Here is a 24,041-nt window from a genome sequence, read left to right as displayed (position 1 = left end):
TAGGGAGCTCAGGCTTTGATACACTATTTACTTCCCTTGTCAAAAATGGATGGTTTCGGCTGGGGATATGGCCTAGCGGCAAGAGTGCCTGCCTCATATACATGAGGCCCTGGGTTCGATTCCCCAGCACCACATATACAGTAAATGGCCAGAAGTGGCGCTGTGGCTCAAGTGGTAGAGTGCTAGCCTTGAGCAAAAAGAAGCTCAGGGACAGTGCTCAGGCCCTGAGTCCAAGCCCCAGGACTGGACAAAAAAAAAAAAAAAAAAAAAAAAAAGGATGGTTTCGGGGGCTTGTTTTTTTTTTTTTCTTTTTGTGTCAGTACTAGAGTTTGAACTCAGGGCCACATACATTTGCTTAGCTTTTTTGCTCAAGGCTTACACTCTACCACTTAAGCCACACCTTCGTTTGACTTTTTGACTGGTTGATTGGCGATAAGAGTCTATGGACTTTTCTGCCATGGCCAGGTTTGAAACTTGATCTTCAGATGTCAGCTTACCAAGTAGCTAGGATTATAGGCATGAGGGACCGGTGCCCAACAATTTATTTCTTTTTTCTTTTCAGCAGTCAGAGAGACATATAATGTTTATTTTATGAATATTTTTACATTTGTAAGCACTTTCGCCAGTAGCAACGCACCTAAGCTACACTTCGAAGAACATTGAACCTGAAATCAGTTTGAGCTTTTCCCTCTTAGTCTCAAAAGTTTATGAAATTTTGTTGGCTGTTCAGAACTTGAGTTCCTTCCTTTATAAAGTATGCACGATAGCAACTTGAGAGAGCTGTTAGAAAACTTAGAGGGGCTTTGTACATTGCAAAATACAATTCATGTCTCAGTGATTATTTCAAGCACTGCAGCTGCAGAATAAACATTTGTTGAGCCTGATGATACACAAGCTAGTGGTTGTTAGGTTACTTTTCCCATCCAGTATTTCTCATTGTGCCAAGTGCAGCCAATCTATCTTCCAGTTGGAGTTAGACTGCCTAAGTTTGAACTTTTCTCTGTCATTTACTACTTGGGTGACTTAGGACAAATCAGACATGTAAAAGAGAAGTACTAAGCCAGGTGCTGGTGACTCACACTTGTAATCCTAGCTACTCAGAAACAAGGTTCAAAGCCAGCACAGGCAGGAAAGTCCATGAGAATCTTATCTCCAATTAACCACCCAAAAGGCCAGAAGTGGAGTTGTGGCTCAAGTGGTAGAGTATTAGCCTTTCCACAAAGGCTCAGGGACAGCACCCAGGCCTTGAATTCAAACTCCAGGCCCAACACAAAGAGAGAGGGAGAGAGAAAGAGAGACGTATTAACAGCTATTTCATTTCCTTTCAATTTTTCATTTATTTACTTTTTTTTTTTTGGCCAGTCCTGCCTGTGGCTTGAACTCAGGCTCTAGGTGTTATCTCTGAGCTTCTTTTGCTCAAGGCTAATATTCTACCTCTCGAGCTACAGCTCCAGTCCTAGGTTTTTAGGTAGTTTACTGGGGATAGGAGTCTTACAGATGCCACTACTCTGGCTGGCTTTGAACCACGATCCTCAGATCTCAGCCTCTTGAGTAGCTAGGATTACAGGTGTGAGCCACTGGTGACCAGCTTTAATTTTTTTAAAGACAGAGTCTTGCTATGTAAACTCATTGCAGCCAGGGCTGACTTCGAACTTGTGGCCCCCCCCCCGCCCCGCCTCAGTCTTCCTGGTGCTGGGATAACAGGTGTGCAACCAGCATGCCTGACAGACACGTGGTTTATTCACATTCGTAAAGCTGCCTTGCTTGTGCATTGCTTGCTTAATCGAAAACATGAGTTTTAAAACTCCACTGAGTTTATGATGAAATGAGTTGATGTATCAGATTTACTCCAGAATCACCTGGGCCAGACAGGGAGGGGAAGTAGGTGAGAGAATAAACAAAATAAGAGTGCACATGAATGATCAGGGCACAGAGTTCATTGCATTATTCTCTCTGAGATTCTATCTATCTATCTATCTATCTATCTATCTATCTATCTATCTATCCATCCATCTATCTATCCACCTATCTTCCCATGTGTTTCCTGTGTCTGTCTTATGCTTCTCTCTATCTCTCGATGTGCGGGTGCACATCTGTATGTGTATATACCTCCATGTGTATCGTTCTTGTGGTGGTGAGGCTTGAACTCTGGGCCTCATCCCATGCTAAGTGTGTGCTGTACCACGGAGCAGCCGTCTCAACCCTCCCATAAATCCACAAATGCTGGAAATTCCCATAAGAAAAACCTGAAAGCAACAAGCAAATAAAAGATCCCTTCAAAAGCTACTCCACATGCAACAATCTGGAGACGAGTGTCTGCAATCCCATTGGATATTCACCTCATTAAAAACAACGACGACGACAACACAAAACAAAGGAAAAAGTCCCTGGGTACGAGTAGGAGAAACTATCAGAGCACCAAGTCTTCAGGGTAGCTGTGGGTTGACTCTCGGCCACCCACCCCCACCCCCAGCGGAGCTCTCTGATGGACAGGGTATTCCCCTGGGCACATCCTAGAGTGCAGTGACTCATACCAGAAAGCAGAGTGTCACATCGAGCTATCACGAGCACTGAGCATCCAAGTGACGACCCCAAGGCCTGACGGAAGGGGGGAGGAGCCATTGCACACCTTTTGGTTAAAGGTCAAAACTTTCCTCCCGAAAACGTTCTTCTCCACCTGGAAGACTGTGTGACGTCCCCCGCACATGAACGTAAAAGGGGGACTTTTTCATAAAAGTACACTCCCAAACCAGGTGACGTTCAGCTTAGAGATGAGAGCAGCCGAAGCCATGCGGTGACTGGTTTGTTCATGTACGCTAAGGAAAACACCAGGTGCGCAGGGAGTTTAGGACCGCCTTGACAGCATCCACGGCCTAGAATGAGGACTAGTTGTTTCCCCTAGCGCCCCCTCTGTAGGGACTTTTCCAGGGTGCTCAGCACTCTGCGTTGGTCAGGACCTCCTCCTCTGGGGGTAGTCCTCTCTCCGGCGGGAGGTGCCAGGTACCCTCTGCCCCTTCACTGAAGAGTGAGATGAAACCATCACTTCAGTCTTTTTCAGTGGAGGAAACTGAGGTGCAGAGAGGCAGAACGACGTTCCTGTAGTCCAACCTGGCCTGGCTCAGTTGACGGGGCTCACCTTCGGGCTGAGCTCCAGGAATCTAGACGTCTGTGTTCTATATGGATTGAGAGCAAACATCAAAGACAGAAACCAAGCCTCTGAAAGAACTATGGTCAAGGTGTGTGTGTGTGTGTGTGTGTGTGTGTGTGTGTGAAAGAGAGAGAGAGAGAGTGAGTGAGTCATACCCTGAAGGGGTAAATGTAGCATCTCCTTATTTCTGCCCCTAGGAAGAGAATGTGACACAAACCAAAACGACAGAATTGGTAGCAAGCAGAGGTGCAAATCAAAGCCACCTTTGTGAAAAGCTGGAGAAAACTTGCAGATCTGAAATGGGGAGGGGGTGTTCTGGGGACATAGGGAAGACGGAATATGGGAGACGAAAGTCCTGCATCTGCCCCCTCTTTCCCCAGTGTTTTCGGCCGGTCCTCCCCATCATTTCTCGGTGCTGTTTCTGAAGCTCGCTTCACTCTTGGTGGTAATTTTCTTCCCTTCTTTCCCTGCTTCCAAATCAACTCCCGGTTCATTGCAGATGACACAGGCCCTCCTTAGTATTCTCAGTTATAATTAGTTTGGGGTGTGTGTGTGTGTGTGTGTGTGTGTGTGTGTGTGCGCACGAGAGCGCTAGTACTCAGGCTTGAACTCAGAGGACTTTGTGCTCTTGCCTCCCTTTTTTGCTCATGGTGGTCACTTGAGCCATACTTCTGCTCTGTCAGATTTGTGTTCCCAGACTAGCTTTGAACCTCAATCCTCAGGTCTCAACATCCTGCCCTGTGTCAATCAGTCTCTTTTTTCCCTGATGCAGTTTTTTTAAAATACATTTTACATATGAATAGATATTAATAACAAATCTCTAGAGTTTCCTGTTACCATGGTGGCAATGGCTCTGTAGTTATCATTTCTGAGGTGTTCAGCAGGTGTGTTCTCTATGCCAGCACTAATGGAATGAGGTGCTATCCTAAAACAACCCTCTTTGCAATGGTGACCCCTCAAAATCCAAGTACAATAATCACAATGGGCATCAGAGTCGGAGTATCAGAGATCTCCATTCACAGAGATCTGCAAAGAATATGTTAGTCCCAGGCTACGAGAGGCAGCCTGATTGCAATGGAGAGCCACTCCCTTCTGTGGTTGCCAGAAGGGAAAATCCATTGGCTGAAAGGGAGTCGTCAGATCACCATACAGAAGCACTTAACAACTTACTGAATTCAGGAGTTGCTGCATGTTGAAGAACACTCCTTTGTGCAAGTTTGCATATGCAATATGGAAGTTGTATTTTTCCTAATCTTTCCTCAAACGGGCTTAGTTGGCTTAATCACATACTGAGGAGAATGTGTCCCTATCCTTGTTGAGGAATGATAAATACAGGGCAGGTTTGATCTGATAGGGCCATCTGAAGTGTCAGAGGGAAGGGAGCAAGGAGATTAGGTCATAAGTGGAGCCCTGGCGATTTGGAGCAAGCATGTCTGAAGAGAAAGATTCTGTCTGGATGAATGGGAAAAGGCACACAACGAGAATCTCTGCATGGCTTATTGATATCCACAAAAGAGCACGAACCACAGGAAAGACAATCAAGAGAAGGGAACAACTAAGGAGACGACCCGACTTGTCTAGTGGTTGCCAACTTGTCTCTGTCCTCAGTCTCCCAGGTGATTTTCCTGGTGGAAAGGCACAGGGTGTCACTAAGGCTGGGTCTGTATCCGAGGGCATCTCCTGACTGGCTGGACGGATTCACCCAGTGGAACTTCCCCAACTTTCAAAAGGTGTGTTAGGGATGAACATACGTAGCCAGAATGCTCACGCGTGTAAGAGAGATCTTCCCTTCCTTCTTCGCTTCCTTTCTCCTTTTCTTCTTTCATTTTCTCTCTCTCTCGCCCCTCTTTCTTCTTTCAGCCTCTGTCTCGGAAGACAGCGGTTCCTTCTTTTCTGCTAGCAATGGAAGAAGGGAGGAAGCCCGGGCCTCGTGTGTGCTGAGTATATCAGAGCCACGTGCCCCGCCCGCGCTGGGAGCAGATGCAATCCCAACACTCCACTGCTGTCTTTACCCACAACGTTTCCCGCCTGACTTCCTAGCGTCTCTTCATCCTGTCTAGCGTGACCTGGAGGAGCGGGACCCAGGCCATCTGCAGACAGTGGCGTGGTCATACAGGATGCCTCTTTCACACCACTGAGGTGTGCTGCGGTGTGCTTCTCAGAAGCAGGAAGAACGAAAGCACAAACAGAGTCAACGTTTAAAGACACGTAGATTTTAAATAATACTAATACAAATAAAAGAGCATTATGTAATTGCATTGAAGAATTAAATATCAAGAAACATCATTGATTTCCCAGAGTTCATTATGTTCCTGATTTCGAATCCTTTCTCGTCTTTTAGAAATAATGTCACCAGCATTTCATGCATCCTTTATTAATAAATGCATTGCTTAGTTTTTTTTTGTTTTTTTACTAAATTTTGGACTCTACTGTACTATGTAATTTGGTTTGATATAAAATCATGCTTTTAGCTGGCACCAGTGGCTCACGCCTGTAATCCTAGCTACTCAGGAGGTTGAGATCGGAGGATTGCAGTTTAGAGCCAACTTGGACAGGAAAGTCTGGGAGACTCTTATCTCCAATTAACCACTAGAAAACCAGAAGTGAAGTTGTGCCTCAGAGTGGTAGAGTGCTAACCTTGAGCAGAAAAGCTCAGGGTCGTTGCCCAGGCCCTGCATTCTAACCCCTCAACTGACAAAATAAATAACATGAAACCATGCTTTTGTCATTCAACCATACTAACGGAGAAAATCTTTTTGTGTGTGTGTGTGCATATGCTTCTTTTATTGATGTTATTCTCTATGTCTGTTCACTTACTGGTTTCTCATGACGATGTCACAGTCGTAGTTTACAAATCTATCGTCCACGAATTTCATCCTAGGATGCTTTCCACACCCTCCATTCTCATTCTGAGCATTATCATGGTTCACAGTTCTGTGATTACTAGATATTCCCATGTAGTTTCCCTGTGTGATTTATTCCTCCATCTTTCTTGAATCTCAAGTCCTTCTCTCTGCCATTTCTTCCTTTTCCTTGAAGGTTATGTTTTAGAGTTTTGAGGTTCTGTTAGTGATAATCATCTCAGAATTTTTTTCTTTTCTGAAAACATTTCTATTTTACTCTTTTCCTGAAAAGATGGTGTCTTTGGTTGGGCAATTCTAGGTTACCACTCAGTATTTCAGGGCCATTAACCCTGGAGCTGTTAATCCACAGTTTTTCTGACTTCTCCTCTTGCTATTATGAAGTCAGCGATTCATTTGTATTCCTTTGGGGATCACCTGGGTATTTTTCCTAGCAGTTTTGGAGATCTTTTAGCTTTTGACATTTTCAAATCTAATGTTTGTATGACAATTTCCTCTGATGTATTCTGCTTGAGATTCGTGTGATTTGCTGAATGTATTGTGCCAACTCACAGAATGCTCAGACCTGTTTTTCATGTTGTTGGTCTTCCCCCCTTTCTTGATTGCTTTTCTGAAACCAGTTCAATGTTGTGTCTGTTACAGCCTCTCTGTTATGTATTATAGCCTCTTTTCAATTGAGATATTTTGTTCTTCTATGGTATGTTTTGAGTAGCTTACTCAGTGATGCCTTCCATTCTACTAATCTTCTCTTTTATTGTGTCTGATCCAATGCCCATTCTTCAGTTTTTAATTATAATAATTATATTTTATATGGTACTTGCAATAGTTAAAGGACTTTGAGATGTGATTCCATTGTGTTTTCTGTCTCTCTGTTCTTTCTCATGGTGTCTTGTGTGTTTCGTAGGTTTAAATTGGAGCTCATGTTCTTTGGAACGTGACCATGGGGGTTATTTAGTACTAGTTGGTTTGAGTGTACGTTTTTCCAGAAAATGTCTGTATGTTTTTATTTCCAGCACGTTGAACATTATCAAACCAAATTCATTTTAAATTAAAACTCTTCTTGTGCTGTTCTAAGCTGTGTAAACTCCACTGACATAACCATTAGTCAGCAAGTATAAATGCCATGGAGAAGTTACCTTTATTCATGGGGTACAATGTGTTGTTTTGATACCTATAAATAAATATATGTAATGAGTAAGTTATGATAGTCTCCTCAAATATTCATCCTTACTTTGTGATGAAAATATACTCCTAGCATTTTGAAATATATAAATTATTATTATTATTATTATTATTATTATTGTGACAAATACCAGGCCTTAAATGCAAGGCCTTGAGTATATGGTTGGCTTTTTCACACAAGGCTGACACTCTACTACTTGAGCCACAGCTCTACTTCCAGCCTTTTCCAGGTTAATTGGGGACAAATGTCTCTTGACTTTATCTGTGTAGGCTGATTTTGAACAATGATCCTCAGAAATCAGCCTCCTGAGTAGCTAGGATTAGAAGCATGAGCCACCCGTGCTCGGCCTGTATTATTCTCAGTGGCCATCCTCTTGAGCAACAGCACAAGTAAAAGTCTATTTGCTATCTAACAGTAACGTCGTATCTATTGTTTAGTCTCCTTCCCCTCCCCCTTGTTCCCAAGTCTTCTAGGCTGCGGTCATCGCCTTGTACTCTTGAGAGTAGATCAACTTCTTTATGTTCCACACATGAGTGAGGTTACGTGGAGCTTGTTATTCTGCGCCTGGCTTGTTTCTCTTAATGCTATGCCTTCCACTTCCATCCGTGGTGTCAGATGACGAGATCCCATCTTTTAAGGACCAAACATTATTTCATATGTGTATGACCCTTTCCTTATCCATTCATCCACTGGTGGAAACAGGTTGTTTTGATTTCTTGGCTATTTCTGAACTGTGTTTCAATAAACATAGGAGTGCAGATGTATAATAATAATTTATAAGATGAAAAAATTCCAGGGTTCAAAGCAGAAATAGGCCTATTTCTTTGGGGAGGTCGGTGTTTAGAGCTCTCAGTTCACCCTCTCCTGGGTTTGTGACTGGGGAAGAGTGGGGTATTGATTGCTTTGACTCTTCAATGGGTGCACAAGGCTTCCTCCCTCCCCACGTCTGTAAGGCTGACGGCTTCCCTCCGGGAAGTTACAGTTACCCAAGTATTCTCCTTATGGGAACTTCCTTGGTCTCGTATGGGCTTAATCACTCAAGATATTTACTTTTATTTATTTATCCTATTTTTGGTGTCAGTTTGGGGGCTTGAACTCAGGACCTGGGTACTGTCCCTGAGCTTCTTTGTGCTCAAGGCTAGCGCTCTTCCACTTGAGCCACTGTGCCACTTTTGTATTTTGAGTGGTTAGTTGGAGATAAGAGTCTCATGGGGACTTTCCTGCTGGAGCTGGCTTCAAACGATGATCCTCCGATCTCAGCCTCCTGAGTAGCTAGGATGACAGGCACGAGCCACCGGCTCCCTGCTTTAACTTTTATTTTATTTAAACATTTTAGATTTTATAGCAAACTCTCGGAATGGTTGTGATACCACATTACTAGAAACAGAGCTCGTTTAACTTTGCGTTATTCTGTGTTTGCATTAGAGTCTTGGAGGCTGCCTTTGGCATGAAGATGCCTTCCATGTACATTGAATCAACTGCGTGTCACTTGTGAATCCCAGGCCTCCTCTGGCCCCCGTTTCCATTTCTTCCGTGAGTCCTCTGGCATCCAGCTTAGTGCTCTGCACGCACCACAGGTTTATCATAAAGCTTGTTGCATCCTCTCCTAGTCTTGCTCGTCAAGGATCCGCATCCCAGCCGAGTCTGCTCAGCGTCAATCCGCTACGTGTGAGCTCCTTTTCCTCCGTTTTCCCTTCGTGGGTTTGGAGGCCAGTTCATGAACGATTTTGTCCTTCAAAAGCAATTAGATATTTGGGCTCGGTGGTATAGTGTGTAATCCTAGCTCTCAGGAGGCTGAGGCAGGAGGATTTCCAGTGTGAGGCTAGCCTGGGCTGCCCAGTACAACTTGTCTCAAAATGCTACTGCTACTACTAAAACAATCACGTTGTTAGAAACACAAGGGATGTCAACATCATTGCTTGAACATCCCTTTTCCAGGCTAAGTAACTTTATGTTCCCTAGTGTGGTGGAAGAGATGCATTTTGAGTCAAGTTGGATGGGACATAGTAAAAAGCTTTTATTCTCACAGTTCTTGGCCAATGACTTTTCCCCAACAGAATCTAAGGGTGTGTTTAAAGAAGACTCGGGCATGTGCCTTGCTGGCTGGCCGTTTTCACTGCAATACCTGTGCGTCCCTGAGGCCTGGGCACAACGTTTCAGGCAGAGGGCTGTCACACATGGTGGTTAGCGCTGAGAGCGGCGTCCAGATTCTGGGAAGTCTGTCGAAGGTCACAGGACTCTAGCTACCGGTGCACACCGCTGCCACTTCCCGCTTTCTCAGCCAGGGCTGCTCATCTCCGGGCTCTGGAGGCCTGGGTCTGCCTGGCCCCTGAGTCTTCCACTCAAAGCAAATAAGAACTCGGTCCACAGAGCCTTTAGGTAAGGTCTTATCTTTACAGTCCCATGTATTTATGGTAATTTGCTGAAATATATATTTGGCCAGTCCTGGGGCTTGAACTCAGGGCCTGAGCACTGTCCCTGGCTTCTTTTTGCTCAAGGCTAGCACTCTGCCACTTGAGCCATAGCACCACTTCTGGCCATTTTCTATATATGTGGTGCTGGGGAATCGAACCCAGGGCTTCATGTATACGAGGTGAGCACTCTTGACACTAGGCCATATTCCCAGCCCCTGAAGTATATTTTACTAAAGGCCATGTTTACTAAGGGCCTTGCACAGCTCTCAGTGTATACAAACATCTGCTAAACACACACAGGCACGCATGCCCGCGCATGCACACAAAAATCACAGCAAATGAGCAGGGCACGATGCCTGTAATCTAAGCCACTTGATGGGCAGAGGTAGGCGGACGGTGGTTTAAGGATCGCTAGCTCTGGCAAAAACGTAGCCAGATCTCATCTCAGAGAAAACGAGCGGAGCCTAGCGGCACCTTTCTGCAGCACCAGCTTTACAGGAGGCAGAAGTACGGAGATGGTGGCAGAGGTCAGACCAGGCAACAATGTGAAACCGGGTCTGAAAAACAGAATCAGATAGGTTGGCAGCAAGGCTCAAGTATTAAAGTGCTTGTGAGAGGCTCCGAGTTCCAACTACAGTATTGAACCCACTCCAGAAAGTAAGTCTAATTTGACTGGATTAAAAGACGGTCCATTCACGTTTAGCTGTCCAATCAGGCAACCAGTGATCTCCACCCAAGACTTGATCCTTTGTCTCAAGAGCTCAGCATGGAGCTTGGTTCTGAGAGGGATGACACGGTAGCTCCAGGCCCTCCCGGAGGACAGAGCTGGATCAACAGACTTCTGAAAAGTGAACTCGTTCATTTCCTCCACAGTCGCTCGCTGTGGCGGCTTTGAGCAAAGCACCGCGGTGCCCAGTTGGAATCAGAACTGACGGAGATCCGCCCCGGGCAGCGTGTAGTCTAGTCGACCCCCAGAACATGTTTACGAATGGAACAGGGTAAATGCTCCAAGGAAAAGACATAAGGAAGAAAGATTTTAGAAAGAAGGAAGTGGATGGTTGCTTATTTGATGACTCTGATTCTCTGTGTCTGAAGTTAGCCAACGAGGCCAAGGCTGGTTGCTACTGGAGATTCTTGTCCTTAAGCTGGCCCTCAGGTACCTGTTATCTCCACCCAGGAAAGGTGTGTGTGTGTGTGTGTGTGTGTGTGTGTGTGTGTGTGTGTGTGTGTGTGTAGAGGAGGAAACACCACCAAAACAACACAACTTTGCATCCCGACTCAATTAAACCGTTAGCCTTCTCTTGTCATGGACAGGTGCAGACGCAACACCGGAAACCTCACGAATTCTGACAACTGTATGGTTTTACTCTCTACGGGATTCGGAGTTCTTTTGTTGTCATCCTCCTGGTACCTTAGTCTTTGAGGTCCCTGCGTGAGAATGGGCTCCGTGGAGATTTTGACATTGTGGGTTAAGGAGAACTGCTACTTGGCCTCATCCTGTGGGCGACTCGTGTTCTGTACCTGGCAGGCTCCCAGGAGTCTCATGCATCCACTCCAGGAATAAATGATGCTTATTCTAGGATCATATTTGAAAAATAATCATAATTTCAGCCACCAAAGGAAAGACCATCTAACGCTGGGTGCAGGTGGCTCATGCCTGTAACCCTAGCTACTAAGGAGGCTGAGATCTGAGGATCACCGTTCAAAGCCAGCCCAGGCTGGAAAGTCTCCACGAGACTACAACGAACTACCGGAAAACCGGAAGTGGCACTGTGGCTCAAGTGGTAGAGTGCTAGCCTTGAGCTGAAGAGCTCAGGGACAGTACCCAGGCCCAGAGTTCAAGCCCCATGACTGACAGAAAAAAAAAAAGAAAAGGAAGGAAGGAAGGAAGGAAGGAAGGAAGGAAAGAAGGAAGGGGAAAAAAAGGAAGGACCATCCCAAATCCCTACAGTGTTTCGTGAATTGGACATGAGCTGAGGAAATAGTTTAGTTCTCTGGGTGTCTTGACAAATAGGTGGTGCTCTCTAGTGGCCAGTTCTCAAAAATGCAGGCACGTTTTTGCATTTCTGCATCTTCCAGATTTCTTTTGGCCGACAGCAACCCTATGGGGGGAAAAGAACTGAGAAGGTGAGGGACGGAGATGCTACCCCAGCCAAAGCCATGCACCACATGTTCTAAGACGCTTTGTGGAACTGGGGCCACTGGAGAAGGCACCTGCAAGATTTCTGCTTTGTGATCTGACATTTTGACACCCCCCCCCCCAGCAACCTTCCTATGTATGGCAGCTTTACCTGCAAATTGAAATCTGTGTTGCACTTCATAAGGCTAGGCTTTGCTCTGTGCTAGGTTAAAGTTATGACTGTTAACCTCAACTGTCTTGATTTCCTACTTAAAATTGGTATTTTGAGAAGTGAGGTCATGGGAAGATATAGAGAATGGGAACCAAAGTCAGCCTCCCTCCCTCCCTCCTTCCTTTCCTCCCTCCCTCCCTCTCTCCCTCCCTCCCTCTTTCATTCCCTCCCTCCCTCCCTCCCTCCCTCCCTCCTTCTCTCCCTCCCTCCCTTCCTCCCTGGTTTCCTTTCCCTTCCCTCTCTTCTCTCTTCCTCTCTCTCTCTCTCTTCCTTCTTTCCTTCCTTCCTTTTCCTCCCTGTCTTCTTCCCTCCCTTCCTTATTTCCGGTACTAGGAATTAAAAATAGAGTTTCTCTCATGCTAAGCACATACTCTATCATGGAGAAACACCTCCATTCCCTTATAGTCACTGCAATAAAGAAACAAAATTAGCCCTTCTTCCGAGACCCAGCTTACAAGGTGGGTAAAATTGCTTTGTGGCCTTTGGGTTTAAGATGTTTCTGTGTGAAGTGTGGTTTTTACTCTTGGTTATTTATTCATTTCCTTTTCTTCTTTTTTTCCCATGGTCTTTGGGCTTGAACTCTCAGGGCCTGGGAACTAACTCTGAGCTTTTGTGCTCAAGTCCTTGTGCTCTACCACGTGAAACACAGCACCACTTCCAGCTTTTTTATGTGTGTTCAATTGGAGATAAGAGTCTCACAGATTTTTACAGCCTGGGATAGCTTTGAGCCATAATCCTCGGACTTTAGCCTGTTGAGTAGCTAGGATTACAGGCATGAACCACTGATACCTGGCATTCATTCATTTCTTTAATACAGGTGTTTTCCCAACCCAGGTGCATTGGTGAACGGGAGGGGGCCATAGGTCTCTTTTATCAAAGTATAGGCTGTGGAATCATGTCGTGGGCTTTGGAAAAAATGAAATAGAACAGAATGTATACTGGACACAGAGTGGCCAGCAAATAAAGGTTAACTCCTGGAAGGCGCGGCTAATAGAAACTCTGAGGCTTACTTTAGCAAAGAGAAGGGAATGAGGAGGAGACTTCAGTGCCCTGGGTTCCCTAAGGGAGGACCCGGGCAGCTGAGCAGGGGGGGGGGAGGGCGGGGGGGGGAGGGTCAGGAGCAGGACCCATGTTCTTGCCCATGGAGAGATGTTAACTGGTAGAAGTGGTCGTGTCCTATTAATCTGCCACATGCCAGCTCCATTTGCAGCCTCGCCAAAGATTTCAGAAGGATGGACGGAAGCCATTTTTCTCCTAGAGGTCTAAGAAGAGACAATTCTGGGGTCTCCCTCACCAAAAAAAAAAAATCATGGATTTGGGATACTGGTAAGGGATGGGGGTGGTGTGAATTGATAATGCCTTAAATTGAGCTGGGTGTCAGTGGCCCGCATCTGTAATGCTGGCTAGCCCCGGTACGGGTACTCACCATGGTCCAAAAATGGTAAGTAGAAGATAATAGAAGAAAAAAGTCAGTGTGTGTGTGTGTGTGTGTGTGTGTGTGTGTGTGTGTGTGTGTGTGTGTACGCATACCAGTACTAAGGTTAAGCTCAGGATCTGGACACTCTCACTTAGCTTTTTCAGTCAGGGCTAGCACTAGGCCACTTGAGCCACAGCTCCACGTTCAGCTTTTTGCTGCTTACTGGAGATAAGAGCCTCAAACGTGCCTGCCAGGTTGGCTTGGAACCACAGTCCTCAGATCTCAGCCTCCTGAGTAGCTAAGGCTACAGGTATCACCCAGGAAGACTCCGCGATAAAGTCATACGTTTTACACGACTGCTATTAGAGGACACTGTTGTGGTGATTGTTTGCTTTTATTGTTGATTACTGTTGTTAATCACTGGCTGCCTATAATGCATACACGAAAGCTTACGATAAGTATGCAAGTGCAATGCAAGCAGATACAGGGTTCAATACTACCAGTGGTTTCAGTCATTAACGTGGAGGTCTTGGAATCTGTGCCTTAATAAGGGGAGAGCTAGTTTATGTAACAAGTTCTTGGAAAACTCATTTTCTTAAGACTTTCACTTGCCTTCCTTCTCTTTGTTCTATTTATATGTAGCTATTTCTTCAAGCAATGTCTCAGGCCTTCTCTTGCACACATAGGTCCTAGTTACTTTTCTCTTTCCACCGTAAATGCCTATTACTGACATTTTACTCTTGAGGCCAGGTCATCCTCTGTAACGGGAGGAAACCGGAGGTAGAGAGAAGTTAAAACATGCCTAGATTGTAGCTTTGCTAGACTAGATCTAGAATCGCCCTCCTACCCACCAAACCCATATCTGATTCCTCAGCTTGGTGCTCTTGGGGGGTGACAGACCATTAAGAGGTAGGACCTAGCTCCCTTGAGGCCTGTCCTTGAAGGGGATTGTGGGATGCAACCTTTTCCTCCTCTTTCCCCCTTGTATTCTGGCTTTTGCTGTACCACAAGCTTGCTACCATGACATGTCAGCACAGCCCCAAAGCAGTGGGTCTGCCCAGCCAGAGGCTGGAAGCTCCAAAATAACCCTTTCAACGGAGACGCTGATTGCTTCAGGTACTTTACTATAGTAGCAGACAGTGGGGTTTGCTGTAGGCTGCATGGCTTTTGCAGACCCCACATTCTCGGTAAGTAGTGTTATAGACTCTTCTACACAGGGGCAGAGGAACCACAGTGTGGTTGGCACTGTGGGAGGGAGTTAAGTCACAGTCCCTGTGAACACAGCGACCCCATGTCGAACCACCTACAACCTGCCAGGCCCTTTCTTCCTTTGCGGCAGGCAATCAAAGGGCGGTAGGTCTCCTTCGTCTCACTTTCCAGATGAGCTACGGAAACTTACAGGGCTGTGGAATCTGCCCGTGGCCACCCAGCTGCAAACCCAGCTGTGCTGACTCTCAGTATGAGGTTCTTTCTGCCGTGATAGGTTGTTAATTTGCAGGCTATGATCAAGGTGGGCAAGCCGAGAACTTTCCTGGAGAGTTTCCCCTCCCACCTTGACGCATTGTCAGAACGTTACTTGTCTTCCCCCTAAGAGGGCAGGCAGAACGCATAGAATCTCTCTCTCCAACTCGAAGACATTTGTCCAGTGTTTACGTCTCCCGTAGGCTTGGTGTTGGTGGGGTCTGTCTGTCTGCTCTTGTAGACTGTGTAAGCAGCAGGGTACCTAACGCAAGCGGGTCTGAAATGCTTCCCAGCATGCTCTGGTGGCAGGCTTGCTCCTGGCTGTGTCAGAACTCTTCGTGACAGATGCGCTTTGCACTTCCTGCTGGCTCCCTGTGGGCAGCGTAGACCCTGCTGAGATTCCACCCAAACAGGCAGGGTCTCCGTGCAAGCATTACAGAACTCGGGGGTCTCTGAGCAGATGAGTTAGTCGCTCTGGGTCTCACTCCTCACCCACAAGCCTCGGCTATAAAGTGGGAGGGATGAAGCACCCTAGGATGATTATGAGGATTCGCTTCATATATCCAAAGGCCTAAGTCTACCGCCCGGCATCCAGGCAGGCGCAAGGTAGAATTCCCAACCATATCCTTATCTGCAGTGGAGAGGAGTCTCCATGATGTGTGTTATCTTCTAACAGAACCCAGTCATGGAAATCCCTGCTTCTTCAGGCATTAAAAAGCCTGTATGTCTGTCCGCTGTATGGCACTCTAACAAGGGAAAGTCAACTTACAAAGGGGAAAGGTTTCATTTTACCCCACAGTTTGGGGGAAGTTTCCTTTCGTGATCCATTGGCCCCATTGCTTTGGGCCCGTAACAATCCATGTTCCATCACTTGGCTAGGGCATGCATGGCATAGCAGAACTGCCCACAGCCTGGCCAGGGAGCTAAAGCGAGGAAAAGGGGATCCTGGATCCCACGATTCCCTACACAGTCACACCCCCAAAGACAGAAACAGCTCCCATCAGTCTTACCTCTTAACGTTTCCATGTCTTCCCAGTGACATTTGCCTGGGGCAAACCCTCCAAAATATGGGCTTTCTTTTTTGTTGAGGGGGTGGGCATCAAAGATCTAAACTGTAGCAGTTCAAGATGCAGAGGGAGAAAATATCCATTCACCATTTCCCGTGAGTCTCTGCTCTCCGCTGAGTGGGAGTGGTCTAACTCCCTTCCAAATGACAGCTCTTCTGCTCTCTTCTACTCTTTGTTTTGTTTTGCCAGTCCTGGGCCTTGGACTCAGGGCCTGAGCACTGTCCCTGGCTTCTTTTTGCTCAAGGCTAGCACTCTGCCACTTGAGCCACAGTGCCACTTCTGGTCATTTTCTGTATATGTGGTGCTGGGGAATCGAACCCAGGGCTTCAAGTATACGAGGCAAGCGCTCTTGCCACTAGGCCATATCCCTCTTATTTGATCAGAACAGTACATTGCCACAGCCTGCAATAGTCAAATGTTCAACCCTGCCCATTTGCCTTTTACATATAAAAAGGGCTAATTGGTGAATGTCAGAGGGCCAATTCACATGTGTTTTTCCATTCTGTCCCCACGTGTTCATGTGTGTGAGGGAGTATTTTATCATCCGTGCAAGTGCTATGGCCACGTGAATACTCTTGCTTACTTGTCACTGAGTCAACCCCACCATACCAGTTATTCTTTTTGCCTGTTGCCAGCTAGATAAACAGCCCCGGGCAGAAGGCAAGGCTGTGTTCGTGATCATTTGTTCTGTGTTTCTCCAGTTCTTCCATGGGACACTGGATTCCATGAAGATGGCTTCCAAACTAGGTCTAGAAGAACTTGGTTGACTTGGGAAGTACCTTTGCCTGTTTGGAAATCCTACCGAGTCATGGCTGCCTGTGGTCCGTCAGCATTCCCGTGAAGCGGGTATGGCTTGGGGCGAGCCTTTGGTCTTTGCTCTACCTTGAAGGAAGGTGCCAACAGCTTTTCTTGCGTGTCTCTTCATGATCTTTCATCCGAGATCTGGGAGCACGGAGAGTCATTAGTCAGCCTTAACCCCTTCCATATCTGACCCACTTCCCCTTTCAAAGTTCTTTCCTTTCACATTTTGAAATCCCATACCAGAGAAAACGCGCAGCCAAGTTTCCAATGCAGCAACTTTTTCTTCAAGTCTAGAAACTCCCAGGAGCCTTGCTGCTGAGCTGAGAGGCCTGAAGTCAGCGCTTGCTACTCCTCCTCCGGCTACCCGAGGAGAGGTTGCTGAAAACTTCTTTGGAAATCTTTCATGAAAGGCAGGGGAAAATACCTTCTATCATGTAGCTACTACGTGGAGGTCTTAAGCAAGACCTCCCAGTTCCTTACCAGCTTCAAGAGCTTTGCTGACTTGGTTTCCCTGTTAGAACAGGCAGAAAACAAGACAGGCTAGCTCTTAGGACCAGAACGTAATGACCCCTGCAGGATCAAGCCTGCCTTTGCAGGAACAAGGGTCTGGAAAGTCACCAGTCTCTCTCACATTCCATTTGTGTGAAGGCCTCCTGGCTAGCCTCTTCTGAGTGTGGAAATGAAGCCATCACCTGGAATGTTCTTCCTCTATCCACATGATGATGGAGAATCAGTAGGCCTCAGTGTGCTCAACCCTATGGATTAAGCAGAAGCAGATTTTAATCCTAAGAATACCCTGAGCCTGCTTGGAAGCTCTGACTTCTAAGGGTGGGAAGTTGGGAGGCCAAGGAGAATGGTGTCGGCTGGATGTAGTACCCCAGGGCAGCAGTCCAGGTGATACCAAGACTTCATGGTAGGCAATGAAGCACATTGCATGTGGATCAGCCCAAGAAACCACCAGGTGACTTGCAGAAACTCATGCCCACACTGGGAGTCCTTGAGAAAAATTGCTTTGGAAAGTCCTGAAAAGCAAAAAGAATGCTGACACCACACCCACTTCAGATCTAACTGGTATTAATCTGGTTTCTCTTTCCACCAACGCCTCTCTCTTTGTGTGTAACATACATAATACTTACAAACAATGGCATTAAGATAGACTCATCATAAGAACATACCAATATGGGTTCATTAATAATTATGTAATCATATGGGTTCATTAGTTATAATTCACATATCATGCTAATGTAAGGTGTTTTATGATAGAGTGAAACCAGGGTTAGGGTCTAAAGGACTTCTCTGCACCATCTTCTAGATTTCTTTATCAGTCTAAGACTGCATTCAAAAATAAAATCTGTCTAGTTGGGCATTGTTAGCTCACACCTATACTCCCAGCTACTCGGAAGGCTGAGCTTTGAGGATTGCAATTAAAACTCATCCAAGGTAGAATGTCTGTGAGATTCTGTCTCCAGTACAAAGCTGGAAGTGGAGCTATGGTTCAAGTGGAAGAGCACCAGTCTTAAGAGAAAAAGGTGAGGGTCAACACCCAGGTCTTGAGTTAAGACCCCAGTAACTGGCACCAAAAATACTATACATTATGTATTACTATATATTCAAATAGTGTATTGTGTAGGTTATGTAATCATACATCTTAGTTCATATAAAATGTATAGGTATTTTAATGTTATATATTGATGAATTAGGAATTATTTTGTCAAATATACTCACGAGTACATAACAGACGCAGAGACTCTGCCCTCTAAAGGCAAATGGACTAGTGAGGAAAGAAACGACAAACAAGTAGACAAGTAAGCCCATAATCACAAAATGCCAAGCTCTAGGAAGGACCATAGTGCGCTAAGGGGGAAGAGTCGGGGACAGGTGATAAGTCATGAAGGCACCTCAGGGAGATGATGGGCCCAGGTCAGGGAGAGGAAATCCGCAAGGTAAACGTGAGACACCTTCTCTTAGCTGAAGAAAGGAAGCGACCCCCATTGTCATGTCAGGAAGAAGTGCCCCCCTGACCACCACGTGGGGCAACTTGAATACAAGTGTACAAGTTCCCAGGAATGCTGGGAAAACCCGCTTTCTTCACTGTTAGAAGAGGTTAGGGAACTAATACACTTTGAAAATTGGTAAAGGGAAAAACTAAAACACTTACACTTCTGCTTAACATGAGAGTTAAGGAGGGAAAGTCTCTCTGCAGAAAATTCCAGAAAGGATGAAAAAAATGAGAACATCATCATTCATACATCCAGGCAATGATGGTCAGTGACTGTCGACCTCTCAAAACAGAGGCCTGCAGACCTCACGTTCTTCCATGTAGGAAAACTGGTGATGTATGTAGTGTTGTCCAGAAGTGAACTTGAGATAGCTGGTTGCAATGGCCTATACCTGCCGTCCTAGCAAGCGGGAGGCCGAGATAGGAAGATAATGGATGTCTTGAGGAGAAAAACGACTGTGCGACTCCATCTCAGTGGAAAGACACTGGGCGTCATGATGTGGATCATCTCAGCGATGAGGGGGTTCTAAAATAGGCACAAGTGCACCAGGTACATGTTCTGGAAGGAAGTAGTTGGTTCATGGCTCACTTGTAGAGCACCTAACTAGCGAGCGTGTAGTCTAAAGTTCGTTATTTATTTAAACAAATGAATAAAGAATGAACTTGGATCTCCTTAAAACATCTAAGCTCTTGTACAAGAAACACAGAGGTTAGAGGAACATGCTACACAACACCAAGGGGTGAAATAAGAAATCACTTTCTTTCATGTTGTAGTGAGGACTGAATGAATTAATGTTTACAAAAGGATTAAAACAGACTAAATGCTTAATAATTAAAACAGAGACCAATACACGTTAGCTACTGTGATAACCACATAACGGTGGTTATCATTGACACTTAGCAAAAGACCGCAACGAGGGTCCCCTTCTGTGCCGAGCGAGGACCGGTAGAAAGCAGTCCACCTTCCAGTGGCCTCCGAAGGCCTTCCGGCTGCCAGGAATAGACAAGGGACCATCGCCTCTGCCAGCTCGCAAGAAAAATGCTAGGCGGTGCGACCCATCACCCTTGGCCCAAACCATGAGTTGGCTGCACTCGAACTGTGCGGGCAGCAGGGTCCACTTTGAGTGGGCAGACTTTCCCGGGCTTTATTCCTTCAGACGTGGAACTGAGGAAGGAAAAGACAATTTCAGTTATTGGATAGGTAATAGGAATACTAAGCACACTCAGGGAGATTTGACCTTACTTAGGGCATACTCGTGAATGTAAGCGCCCTGGGAAGGCTTGAATATGAAATGTCCCCCACAGGGTCCTATCTTGAATAGTGGGTCTCAGACTCGTGGCTCTGTGTTGGGAGGCTGTAGAAAGTTTGAGGACGTGAGGCCTAGTTGGGGGAAGTAACCATTGAGGACATTGTTTGAAGAGCTCTACCTGTTTCTGGATTCTTCCTGCATTTCCACTGTGCTTCTTGGCCAACGTAATGGGAGCTGCTCTTCTTCGGTATTCCTTCCTTGCCATGAATAGACTATCATCTCTGGAACCATAAGCCCAAATAAGTAATGCCTCCATATGTTGGATCTGTTGGGTGTTTGTCTCAGTGATGAGAAAAGTAACCAACGTGAGTCCCAGGGCTCACTGCCTTGGGACAGTAGCACACTGCCATACTGGTGACGAAGCTTCCAGGGCAGAGGGAGTGGCCTTTAGGGTTTTCGGATGGCCTGGTAAACAAACAAACAAAAAACCCCATAAAAACTTTGTCCTTTGCCAGGTGCCTGTAATCCTAGTTTCTCAGGAGACTGGGATCTGAGAATCGTTGTGGTTCAAAGTCAGCCTGGACAGGAAAGCCCAGGATACTTTTTATCTCCAATTAACCTCCAAAAAGCCAGAAGTGGAGCTGTGGCTGAAGTGATAAGCAATATCCCTGAACAGAAAAGCTAAGGGACAGCACCCAGGCTCTGAGTTCAAGCCCCAGAATTGACCACCCCAACCCAAACAAAAAATAAAAAACCAAGAGAGGTAGACGATGTTTTCCTCTGCTTGAAACAGATTTGCTTTGGTTAACAGCAAACATGACACCCGTACAGGTCCTGAAGCACTTCTGTATTTGAGCGTCATTTCTCCTGGTTTCTGGGTTCTCTGTATAAAGAAGTCTGGGCCGGAGCTCTTATGAATGAGAGACCATATGGATCCGTCAACCTGGCAATTGATTAGATGACTCTGATCTTGTGAAGCATTCCAGATAAGTACAACCCAAGTGGCACCCCCTTAAAGTCATGAACAGTAACCCACCGAGTCTTGAGGTATTTTGTTAGGTAGCAGCAGGTACGTGACACAAACACTGACCACAGATCATGCAATGTAGAACAAACCAGCAAAAGAATCAGCACAAAGCTTTCACCCACTCACAATTCCTAAAGATCAACAGAGAAGCCCTGGAATTCTCTTTTTATTTTGAAAACCGAACAAAAATAATTTCTTCAGTCACTTATTGCTCGTTTCTGGTATTTCTGACACTTCTTGTTTTCTTTTTTTTGGTCTCCTCTAGTCTTTTTAATTTCTTTTACAGCTACTTCTACTTCTCTTGATACTTTACTGCTTACATGCTTCTTTCGACTTAGGGGAATACCAGAATGTTGAAATTTCTTCGGCTCCATGGACACTCTGGTAGTTCTTCCACATTCGGGCCTATTATTTCCTCTTTCTGATTTCTGAACGATACTCTTTAATTAGGAAAGAAGAACCTTCTTAGGGTTTCTTAAGATTCTATTAAATTTTCTCCCAAATCAAATAGATAATCTTTATATCATCATAATAATCAATAGCCTTAGAAATTATTTATGTAAATCTCTATCAAACTGTGTTGTTTGTATGACAAGAACTGATACTGGGGGGTGGGTGTGGATCAGAACCATAAGATAAAGTAACTATAAATCACTTGCCTATCCATTACCCTTTACATTTCACCATTCAAATATGTCCCTCACTGAAAAGTTATTTTCTATCTGGAAAACCTTACATATTTCATTTCCTCTTTCTCTTCCGTTATTATTTCATTTCATATCAGGGTGCTAGGAACTGCTCCGGGAGCTAATGCTTGTTCAGCAGGCCCTCTCCAAACTACCTTGGACTAATTCTCAGGTCCTGAAAAGGATCTGACTTTTAGCAAGCTTTTCTTTTTCTTTGGTGCAAAACTCAGGGCTGAAATTCAGAGCCTGTCACTCTCCCTTGCCTTTTAGACTCAAAGCTGATGCTCTGTCACTTGAGCCAAACCCCAGTACCAGCACATGCACGCATGCACATATATACACACACACACACACACACATATACACATACACACAAATCCTATATTGTACACTATGACGGCTTTTAAAGAATGAAGCTGTGACATTAGGTCCTCCCCTTTCCCATTGTTTCTTTGGTCTCCCTTCTCTGATGTCAGTTGCAACAAGCAGCAGGTGGCAACACCCAACAGGAAAAAAATAATATTACAAAACGAACTTCAAATCTTGCAAAAGTGGTGGAATTCCACGCGCATGTTGAAAGGGCCCGTGGAGAGGGTTCTCTCACATTTGCAGCAGTGTCCACAAATGAGGATCTATCTGACAGAGTTGGGAGAAGGCAACCAGAGAGAGAGAACTCAGCAGGGTGACACCATATGTTGTTCCAGAGTGTGAGTGTATGATGGAAGGATTGGTCTGGGGGGAAACAGATAAAGCTCTCTAAATGATAAACGCCACTGTATGGAGTCACTGTGAAAATCAGCACAGCAGCAAAAGTCCTTACATATCTCCTCACCATTCCCTCTGTTTATTTGAAGGTTTAGTATTCGTTCTGAGACTTTAACCTACACTTTAGGATATGGAAGATACACTTGCTTTGTATTTGACAGCTTGATTTGTCACCATTAAAGCTGGTATCAAATCTTATTTTCATATTCTTGATGACTTACCGTACATTTTTAGTTTACAACAGGAAATTTACCACAGAAATAAGCATAGAATTGAGTGTATGTCAAACTCCTGTATAGCCAATGCCCAGCTATTCACATGTGGCCCATTTATAACCATGAAAATTTTGATGAATAAAGACATAAAAGTATACAGGGACAGAAGCACGCACAATTCATAATTGGATCACTTTGCATTTCCATAGATTGACAATTCTGTGGAACCAACACACAGGTCAAAAAAGACAAGATTATAGCCAGGTACTGGTGGCTCATGCTTGCGATCCTAGATCTTAGGAGGCAGAGAGCTGAGCATCAAGGTTGAAAGCCAGCCCAGCAGACAAACCACGAGAGATTCTTACCTCCATGGGCGAGCAAAAAGCTGGAAGTGAAGCTGTGGCTCAAGTGGTAGAGTGCCATCCCTGAACAAAGAAACTAAGGGACAGTGCCCAGATCCTAAAGTCAAGCTCTGTTACCCCCAGTACCTCCTCCCCCCCAACACTTAAGACACAATGTCTAGACTTAGAATACCACAGGCCAAGAGGCCGACCTTACTGCTCTCACACCTCCTTTCCAATCCACATTCTATCATTTCAGCCGAATGCATTTCAGGAAGTAAATCTAAACAAACAAAAAGGCTTTATGAAAACTTACCACATTACCATTTAAAAATTATCTATAATGCCCAAATTTACTGAAGGTCAGCAAATACCCTCAATTCATACCCATTTCTTTTCTTCTGACTTTGTTTTATGGGTCTTGGGGCTTGAACTCTGGGCCTGGGAGCTGCCCCTGAGCTCTTCAGCTCCAGGCTAGTTGCTCTACCACGCGAGTCATAGCGCCACTTCCAACGTTTCTTTTTCTCATTGTACATTTAAATCTGTAGTTTAAACCGTGATCTAGACAAGGTCAATATGTTCCCTTAAATTTCTTTTCATCTGTAGGTTCATTCCTTCTCTCCTCTCCTCCTCCCCTCTTTTCTCTTTCTTTCTTCTTTCTTTCTTTCTTTCTTTCTTCTTTCTTCTTTCTTTCTTTCTTTCTTCTTTCTTTCTTTCTTTCTTTCTTTCTTTCTTTCTTTCTTTCTTTCTTTCTTTCTTTCTTTCTTTCTTTCTTTCTTTCTTTCTTTCTTTCTTCTTTCCCCCATTGCACCTTTCTACTGCTATGGAAGGCCCTGGGCGCTTGCCTTGCTTTCTTCCTGCTGGCTGTGATGATGTTTCTCGTGGTCTTTTCGTTCACACATACTCTAAGCATCCCCTCTTAGAGCCTGAGGTTTGACTGGATTCAGACTTGATTTGGATTTTTGTTTTTTAAGTTGGTGAAGAGGAAGGTCAAATGCGCACACTGCCACCTGCTGACCGAAGGGGGGAAATGCAGACATTCTGGACCTAAGCAC

Source organism: Perognathus longimembris, chromosome 18 (assembly GCF_023159225.1).
Source record: "Perognathus longimembris pacificus isolate PPM17 chromosome 18, ASM2315922v1, whole genome shotgun sequence".
Taxonomy (NCBI): domain Eukaryota; kingdom Metazoa; phylum Chordata; class Mammalia; order Rodentia; family Heteromyidae; genus Perognathus; species Perognathus longimembris.
Note: the sequence above shows the minus strand (reverse complement) of the source record.